At 35.7% G+C, this 10,015-nt stretch overlaps 1 long non-coding RNA gene across 1 annotated transcript; it reads right to left on the bottom strand.

The window, feature by feature from the left end:
- Positions 1-3,320: 3,320 nt before the first annotated feature.
- Positions 3,321-9,258, bottom strand: LOC127618476 (uncharacterized). The gene is made up of 3 exons (XR_007967433.1): positions 9,145-9,258; positions 8,447-8,516; positions 3,321-4,527 (listed from the first exon to the last, which is right to left on the bottom strand). It is a non-coding gene; the product is annotated as an uncharacterized LOC127618476 (long non-coding RNA).
- Between the last annotated feature and the right edge of the window lie 757 nt (positions 9,259-10,015).

Genomic DNA, 10,015 nt, shown 5'->3' with positions numbered 1-10,015 from the left:
TTGTCAGTCACTGATTCTTTGAAAGTCAAGCCTGATGGGTAATGTAATTGATACGTAATCATGTAATCCATGAAAAAATTACTGTAATCTGATTATGCACATTTAAAATTGTAATGCCATCTGGTTATATGTGCTGGATTTTTGTAATCTGATTGCATAATACAGATTACATGTAGTCCATTCTACTCCGCACTGGAGGTAACATACACATATCTAGTTATTTCAGAATGAAACCTCAGAACATATATCAACACATATCGTTTTAATTTAGAATATTTTATGCTAAAGATGTTTTTACAAATAATTAAAATGATTGTTATAATAATATTTATGTAGTAATGGCATTTCTGAAAAAAAAATATTCTTGCTGATATATATACACACACACACACACACACACTGGTGGCTAAAAGTTTGGAATAATGTACAGATTTTGCTCTTACAACACTACGAAATAACGCCACAACACAACAAATTTAAGACACAGCACTGCTCAGAAGAGGCAGAGAGCTGCTCGTCTCTCAGCAAATCACTTCAAGAGTTTCCCGGCCAAAGCATCACAAGAGAGCGTTGACCGGGGAATCATTAAGTCCTCAAGGTGGTGTAGCGATTCACTACAATCTGGGTGGTGGTCGACAAATCTCAGTTGCCTCTGCATCTGAGACTGTCAACCTGCACATCTTATCACATGGCTTGTTGAGCGCGTTACCGTGGAGACATAGCGTGTGTGGAGGCTTCACACTATTCTCCACGGCATCCACGCACAACTCACCACGTGCCCCAAAGAAAGCAAATGACATAGCGACCACGAATAGGTTACACCATGTGACTCTACCCTCCCTAGAAGGGCACGACTACCACTCCAGGGGTGGTAGTCGTGTGGATTACTTTCATGCTGACTAAGTGTGCTTTTTGTACCGTAAACATTTTTTGTCCATTCACTTGCACTGGATGAAGCTAAAAACATGGGATACATCTTGGATGGCCTGAGGGTGTGTAAATTATCAGCAAATTTTCATTTTTGGGTGAACTATTCCTTTAAAAACAAAAAGTACAGTTTTACAACTATTATTTTCAGATAATTTTTTGTGTTATATCTTATTAATTGTGTTGTGGCTTAATTTTGTTGTGTTGTAGCTTGTTTTCATTATGTTGTGGTTTTGACATTGTTGTGGCTTAATTTAATTGTGTTATGGCTTATTTCAATTGTGTTGTGTTTTATCTGTTGTGTTGTGGCTTAATCTCGCTGTGTTGTGACTTATTTCCATTGTGTTGTGTTTTTTCTGTTTTGATGTGGCTTAATTTAGTTGTGTTGTGACTTATTTCCATTGTGTTGTGTTTTATCTGTTGTGTTGGGCCATAATTTAGTTGTGTTGTGGTGTATTTCCATTGTGTTTTGGCTTTTCCGTTGTGTTGTGGCTTAATCTCGCTGTGTTGTGTCTTATTTCCTTGTGTTGTGGTTTTTCTATTTTGTTGTGGCTTAATTTTGTTGTGTCTTATTTCCATTGTGATGTTGTTTTCGTGATGTGCTGTGGCTTAATTTTGTCATGTTGTGTCTTATTTCATTATTGTGTTATTTCTATCGTGTTGCGACATAATGTAGTTGTGTTTGGCTTATTACCTTATTTTGTGTTTTTTCCATTTTTTTTTTGTTACTTATTTTGTCATGTTGTGTCTTATTTCCATTGTGTTGTGGTTTTTTGTTGTGTTGTGGCTTAATTTGTCTGTGTTGTGTCTTATTTCTGGTGTGGTTTTTCCTTTTTGTTGTGGCTTTTCCATTTTGTTGTGTCTTAATTTAGCTGTGCTTTGTCTTAATTCCATTTTGTTGTGGATATTATGTTATGCTGTGGCTTAATTTAATTGTGTTGTGTCTTTTATTGGTTTTCTGTTGTGTTGTGGCTTATTTCTTTGTGTTGAGGCAGAATTTAGTTATGTTGTGGCTTATTTCCATTGTGTTGTGGCTTATTTCCTTATGTTGTGGCTTATTTTCTTGTGTTGTGGCTTATTTCCTTGTGTTATGGTTTTTCAATTTTGTTGTGTTGTAACTTATTTCCATTGTGTTGAGGCATAATTTAGTTATGTTGTGGCTTATTTCCATTGTGTTGTGGCGTATTTCCTTGTGTTGTGGCTTATTTTCTTGTGTTGTGGCTTATTTCCTTGTGTTATGGTTTTTCCATTTTCTTGTGTTGTGGCTTATTACCTTGTGTTATGGTTTTTCCATTTTCTTGTGTTGTGGCTTATTTCCTTGTGTTATGGTTTTTCCATTTTGTTGTGTTGTGGCTTATTTCCATTGTGTTGTGGCTTATTTCCATTGTGTTGTGGCTTATTTTCTTGTGTTGTGGATTATTTCCTTGTGTTATGGTTTTTCCATTTTGTTGTGTTGTGGCTTATTTCCATTGTGTTGAGGCATAATTTAGTTATGTTGTGGCTTATTTCCATTGTGTTGTGGCTTATTTTCTTGTGTTGTGGCTTATTTTCTTGTGTTGTGGCTTATTTCCTTGTGTTATGGTTTTTCCATTTTGTTGTGTTGTGGCTTATTTCCATTGTGTTGTGGCTTATTTCCATTGTGTTGTGGCTTATTTCCATTGTGTTGTGGCTTATTTCCTTGTGTTGTGGCTTATTTTCTTGTGTTGTGGCTTATTTCCTTGTGTTATGGTTTTTCCATTTTGTTGTGTTGTGGCTTATTTCCATTGTGTTGTGGCTTATTTCCATTGTGTTGTGGCTTATTTCCATTGTGTTGTGGCTTATTTCCATTGTGTTGTGGCTTATTTCCTTGTGTTGTGGCTTATTTCCATTGTGTTGTGGCTTATTTCCTTGTGTTGAGGCATAATTTAGTTATGTTGTGGCTTATTTCCATTGTGTTGTGGCTTATTTCCTTGTGTTGTGGCTTATTTTCTTGTGTTGTGGTTTTTCCATTTTGTTGTGGCTTAATTTTGTTGTGTTGTGGCTTATTTCCATTGTGTTGTGGCTTATTTCCTTGTGTTTTGGTGATGTGTCTTAATTCTGTTGGCTGTGTTGTGTACCCCTTAGGCAAACAAAATATTTCAGCCAAAAACAGTTAAATTAGTAAACAATGTCAAGTAACTTATATTTGAGACAAAACTAGTTTTGTTGCAATGTGTTGACTGTAATCATCTGAAATGTTGTGCTTCTTTTCAAAAGGGTGTTATATATTTGTATGGGAGTTGAAAAATTCAACAGACTGCACAACAAATCCGTTTTAATGCAGTCAAGCAAAGGACATAATTTTAAACCAGCTATTCACAGTGGCATTTGGTTGACAGTTCAGAATCCATTGAAACACATCAGCTGGAGGTGTTTGTTTGCCACACCTTTAAGAGACAGGTAGACCTGCTGTACTTTGCCCAAGCCAATCTGAAACATCAAACAGACACCTGAAAAGCCACAGCAGACTATTCAGCATACATGGGTTTGGTCGAAAAGAAAATAATAGCCCAACTCTACTGGAATGACAAACCTGGTGACACGTTTCCGCAATATTGTTCAGTTTATTTTTTGTTTAGCCTGTTCAGTTATGCAAATAAAGAAAAGAAACATTCCACATAAAGAATGGCATAATGAACTTAGCTGTTAAACATAAATAACTAAAGGAAGCAGCATAAGTGGCCTGAACGCCCCACCCAATGCCACCACAGGGAAGACAAGAGATATCCACTATGCAAATAAAGGGTTGGAGTCCACAGTCTTCAAATGGCAGATCGTCTTTATCTCATCATCTCTTCACAATCCTATGGCCTCCATTCAGTAGCAATTTAAAGAACATTTGCATCAGATTAGACTAAACAAAGAAACACAGTACAGCCGCTTAGTCCTTCAGGCATTTTACCAGCATGGCATGTCATCACACTTTAAATGTAAATTGTTTCAATAGCTGTGTTGGTCTGCACTTTTTGGGAGATAACAGTATAATTATACATACATATCTGCATGAAATTTGAGCCTTTATTTTAATTATCTTAAATTACCTCTATCTATGTGCAGTTTTTTTTTACAATGCACATCAAGTTTATGACTTATATGAACAATAGTTTGTAAAGATTAATGGTAAAATCTTAACTAAGACATCCTACACACACAGTATCACAGAAACAAACTGTCAAACCTATTATATTAGCAATTTAGTGAAACTAAACGTGTACTGAGACTGGTACATCAACTTATATTTTACTTTGTTTATTCTTGAAATACATCAGAATACCTTTTGTTGACTTTTCATTTTTTTGTTGAAAATATTCACTTATCTGCCACTTGAAGGTTATGCAATCACCTGAAATCTCGAATTACTGTATCTGGTATTAGATTAGTATATTTAGTATTGAACTCCAAACCTAACACATTTTAGATCAATTTGTCAAACAAAAAGTTGCATGACCTTAACTCTTAACCTCACTAGATAATGGTTCACTGGATGGGGCCTTTTGCCACATCAAACATCTTCTTTCTTCCCTCCATACCAGACATGGCCTCCACGTTCTTCCTCCAGTCACTATCCTCAACTGGCCTCTTCTGCAGAAAGAAAGAAAATGTATGGACTTTAAAGGGATGTTTTCGATATTAAATAACTTTGTTCCATTCCAATTTAGACGGAGGAACTTCTGGACATGCATTACTAATACTATTATCACTGGGTTTGCATTAATCGGCTCCATTTAATCCATCTGGTTTTTTTGTTTTTTATCAAGAGTTATGTCACTTCCTATCATGTTCCTGTTTGGCATCCTTGCATGAATACTAAATGAACCCAGTAACCCAGTTTACTTATTTGAGTTAAAAGACTGGATATAAACTTTAACACGGTTAAAAAGTGATTCTGTCATACTGATTTCATGCTAAAATGTGTAACGTTTAAGGAGTATGGTTATAGTTATGAAACAATAATAACAGTGTGTAAGTGATAACACATTTTTTGGGGGGTTATGCTTAAAATAAGTGAAAACTACTTACAAATAAGGTAAGAAGTTTTTTTTTATCTTACCCCATTGGCAAATATATATTTTTTTCTGTTGTAATGTTTTAATATTTTACCAAAACAAGACAAAATACTCAATAAGAGTGTCTTATTATCATTCAGGGAGCATACATGAATCTTAGTTTTTTTCTTTCTTTCTTTCTATTTAGTATTGTTTTATGTTTTCTTAGTCTGCATAATCTGTGATATGTGATAACTTCTTGTGTGATCATATTGCCCAAACAAAATATTTTCTTCTAATGCACCAAACCTTTGTTGTCTCTTGTACAACACCCAAACTGTATTCTATTCAAGACAATCATTGAAAAGAATTGTTACTGTCACTGTTTGGTCTTTAGAAATGTGGCCTTTAACTCCCCCATTTCAGATTTCATGAGCCTCTGCTCTTCAAACAGCTGTTGGTGATGATTTCAGTCTTTCTGAGCTCTGTTAAACTCAGAAGAGTCATGGTACATTGTCTCTTTTCATAGCTACACAGTGAGCATTGCCTACAACTTTAGCCGCAGTTGGCAAAGTGCAAAAATGTATTGTTTTGGGAGTGCAGTTATAAGGGAATGTTTGGGAAACTGTCACTAGTGTAACCATGTGGGATTAACAGTTTTCTCTTATCATCTTGGATATGTTTGTAAGTGAGCCATGAGCACATGGGATAAGACTTGCCTTAGCTGGATCAAATTGCTTGGAAAGCTGGAAAGGAAAGGTAGCTTTCCAAGCAATTTGATCCAGCTAAGGCATTTAGCTGTTGTTCAGCCACCAAAAGCCGTTCTGTGGTCACTTTCGTTCTACTTGAAAAATTATTTTATCTGGCAGAATTCAAGTCAACACATTGCAATGGACTGTAAAAAATGGACTTGTGGAAGTTCTACTGTGTGGTTTTGCTCTATATGGTCTCATCTGTAGGCATTAATATAAACATTTCCATATGCCTAGGTATACATTGCTTGAATTGGTTAAAATAGACAATGGTTCTCAAATGGTGGGTCGCAACCCAACAATGGGTCGAGGGTACTGTATGTTACGATAGGGTTGTAGCAGGCAGCAGGGAAGAAAAACAATGCTAGATGCAAATAAAAAAGTCCAACTAACTGCAATCATGCATAGTTAGCATAGTAAATTGGAATATACTTTGTTGTTGTGCGTTCAGTATTTTCGTGCAAATTTCTGTCACTTTGTAGAAGCTATGCCAACATGGGTAACATGGCTTGATCCTCAAAACATTAACAAAGCTACACAAAGTAAAAGAAAATACTATCCAGACTACATAATATACAGGTGAAACTCGAAAAATTAGAATATCGTGCAAAAGTTCATTAATTTCAGTAATTCAACTTAAAAGGTGAAACTAATATATTATATAGACTCATTACAAGCAAAGTAAGATATTTCAAGCCTTTATTTGATATAATTTTGATGATTATAGCTTACAGCTTATGAAAACCCCAAATTCAGAATCTCAGAAAATAAGAATATTGTGAAAAGGTTCAGTATTGTAGGCTCAAAGTGTCACACTCTAATCAGCTAAACACCTGCAAAGGGTTCCTGAGCCTTTAAATGGTCTCTCAGTCTGGTTCAGTTGAATTCACAATCATGGGGAAGACTGCTGACCTGACAGTTGTGCAGAAAACCATCATTGACACCCTCCACAAGGAGGGAAAGCCTCAAAAGGTAATTGCAAAAGAAGTTGGATGTTCTCAAAGTGCTGTATCAAAGCACATTAATAGAAAGTTAAGTGGAAGGGAAAAGTGTGGAAGAAAAAGGTGCACAAGCAGCAGGGATGACCGTAGCCTGGAGAGGATTGTCAGGAAAAGGCCATTCAAATGTGTGGGGAGCTTCACAAGGAGTGGACTGAGGCTGGAGTTACTGCATCAAGAGCCACCACACACAGACGGGTCCTGGGCATGGGCTTCAAATGTCAAACGTCTTACCTGGGCTAAAGAAAAAAGAACTGGTCTGTTGCTCAGTGGTCCAAAGTCCTCTTTTCTGATGAGAGCAAATTTTGCATCTCATTTGGAAACCAAGGTCCCAGAGTCTGGAGGAAGAATGGAGAGGCACACAATCCAAGATGCTTGAAGTCCAGTGTGAAGTTTCCACAGTCTGTGTTGGTTTGGGGAGCCATGTCATCGGCTGGTGTTGGTCCACTGTGCTTTATTAAGTCCAGAGTCAACGCAGCCGTCTACCGGGACATTTTAGAGCACTTCATGCTTCCTTCAGCAGAGAAGCTTTATGGAGATGCTGACTTCATTTTCCAGCAGGACTTGGCACCTGCCCACACTGCCAAAAGTACCAAAACCTGGTTCAATGACCATGGTATTACTGTGCTTGATTGGCCAGCAAACTCGCCTGACCTGAACCCCATAGAGAATCTATGGGGCATTGCCAAGAGAAAGATGAGAGACATGAGACCAAACAATGCAGAAGAGCTGAAGGCCGCTATTGAAGCATCTTGGTCTTCCATAACACCTCAGCAGTGCCACAGGCTGATAGCATCCATGCCACGCCGCATTGAGGCAGTAATTAATGCAAAAGGGGCCCAAACCAAGTACTGAGTACATATGCATGATTATACTTTTCAGAGGGCCGACATTTCTGTATTTAAAATCCTTTTTTTTTATTGATTTCATGTAATATTGTAAGTTTCTGAGATTCTGAATTTGGGGTTTTCATAAGCTGTAAGCCATAATCATCAAAATTATATCAAATAAAGGCTTGAAATATCTTACTTTGCTTGTAATGAGTCTATATAATATATTAGTTTCACCTTGTAAGTTGAATTACTGAAATTAATGAACTTTTGCACGATATTCTAATTTTTCGAGTTTCACCTGTATATAAAATTGCACTATTTTACTTAATACTTGAGTGAGCTATGTATTTTTATGCTTATTAGAATACCAAGTTATTAGCTTAGCAACATGCCAAGCTACCAAACATATCACAAAGTAGCTGGAAAAACTGTTTAATCTAATTATAATGGCACAATATGCCAACCTGAAACTCTGTTGGCAGTGTAGGCAGTAGACATCAATACAGCTCATTAGATATTGGAAAAGAGCCCATACTTCTTAAGCCACATCCAGACTGATCTTTTTTTCCTTTGAAATCCCAAACTGACATTAAAAACATTTTCAATTCCTGTGTATCATAATTTTCAAAAGTATGTGGGAATGGAGAGCATTTTCAAACCACTCCATTTAATTCTGAGTTAACTGGAGACCTAGTGTGGATGAGAGGCATAAATGTAATGAAATCAATGTGTTTTCAAACTAAATCATATTAGTGTTTGAATGTTAAGAGTCTTGTCACAAAAATCGAATTGTCTTTATTTCATGAAAACACAACTACAAATGCTCAGACCATCAGACTAAAATTAGGAGGCTACAAATAGACCAGATAAAGACTGCCAGTTTGTCAATGTCCAACTGGTTGTTAAACTATGGATTATGTGGATTTTCATACCTCAAGCTTGTTCAGAAAGACCCTAGCTTTGATATACAGCTTTCTTTGTATAAAGCGCTCCACTCAGTTCCTAAAAGAGAAGCCAGAAATGTTATTTATATGGTGTTAATCCTATTTGATGTGGATGATTATTAAAATGAGATTACATTCATTGGTAAACAATATTACACAATGAAGCTGACTAACAGCATTAAATGCTTAACCAAAAGGACTGGTAACATGAGAAACAAACACCATTTGCCTAATTTTCCTACTTATCATTTTAATTAAAATACAGCAATTATGACATTGGTTGCTGACATGGATGGCTATTTACACAGCAATTAGTCAAATTAAGTTTTGCATCTAAACTATGAAAGCTAAAGTGCAAAATATGGGGTTGGGGTGGTGTGTGGTGAGCAGCAATTATTGTACCATTAGATTTCAAGTTTTTCAAATGAGACAAATGTTTGCAGATAGACTGTATAAATGTATTTGGTTGATTTAATATATTCAAAGCAACACAGAGTGCACTCTAAGTATACATTTTATCAGTACATGTGCTCCCTGGGAATCGAACCTCAACATTAGCATTGCTAGCATCATGCTCTATTGAACTATAGAAACACTTCATTTAAATACAGGAATGATATATTAGGTTTCCTGCAGCTAAGGACATGCTCTGTGTCTGCAGAGGACGAGCGTTCTAAAACAAATACCTGTGTTTCTCCTCATCCTTATACAACACCTCCTGATCCAGCTCCTCCTTGGCTTTGGCCACCATCAAACTGTATAGACACACGCAGACATTCATGCTTTAATGTTGAGTAAATGTCGACAAATATTTGGTTTAGACACATGTCTGCCATCTAGTGGGGTGTCTTTGCTAATTTATAATAATTATTAATATAATTATAATTTTTTTTAAAATCGGTGTTAGGGAAGGCAAGCTTCACTATTACCATTGTGGTAACATATTAAGTGTTTATAAAGGGCTTCATTAATGACTAATACTTCAATTACAAATGCATTGTGTATCATCTATATGTGGTTCAGTATGCACTAAATGGTGACTTTCATGCTTTTATATAATACCTGCAAAAATGTTACTCCACATGTTATAAATGTTTAAATTTCAATCAATTATTCAACATTAGTAAACAATAAAAATGCATTAAAAATGTATTAAGGAGTGGCCAACATTAGAAACCTACGTACATACAGTAAAATTTAGTGTGATCATCAGACTGTATTGTATGATATATGCTGTGAATGAGCATGAAGACCTGATGAGTCTTTTTCTAGAAGATTTTAGGTAACTAGTACTATATATATATATATATATATATATATATATATATATATATATATATATATATATATATATATATGGACAGCTTTCAGAAAAGAACCATTCTTTTGACATCAACATGACTAGGAAAGGAAAGTCTAGGAAAAGTCAACAGTGTCATCACTGTAATGAATATGCATAATCCCTCCTTTTTATCTCACTATAATAGTCTATTTTACTGCATTGTGTCATAAATAATTAATTAAGACATTTTTGTTGATACATATAAATGTTTTAAT

This window comes from Xyrauchen texanus, chromosome 25, assembly GCF_025860055.1.
Source record: "Xyrauchen texanus isolate HMW12.3.18 chromosome 25, RBS_HiC_50CHRs, whole genome shotgun sequence".
In the NCBI taxonomy this organism is placed as follows: Eukaryota; Metazoa; Chordata; class Actinopteri; order Cypriniformes; family Catostomidae; genus Xyrauchen; species Xyrauchen texanus.
This window is presented reverse-complemented; position numbering and strand designations above follow the sequence as displayed.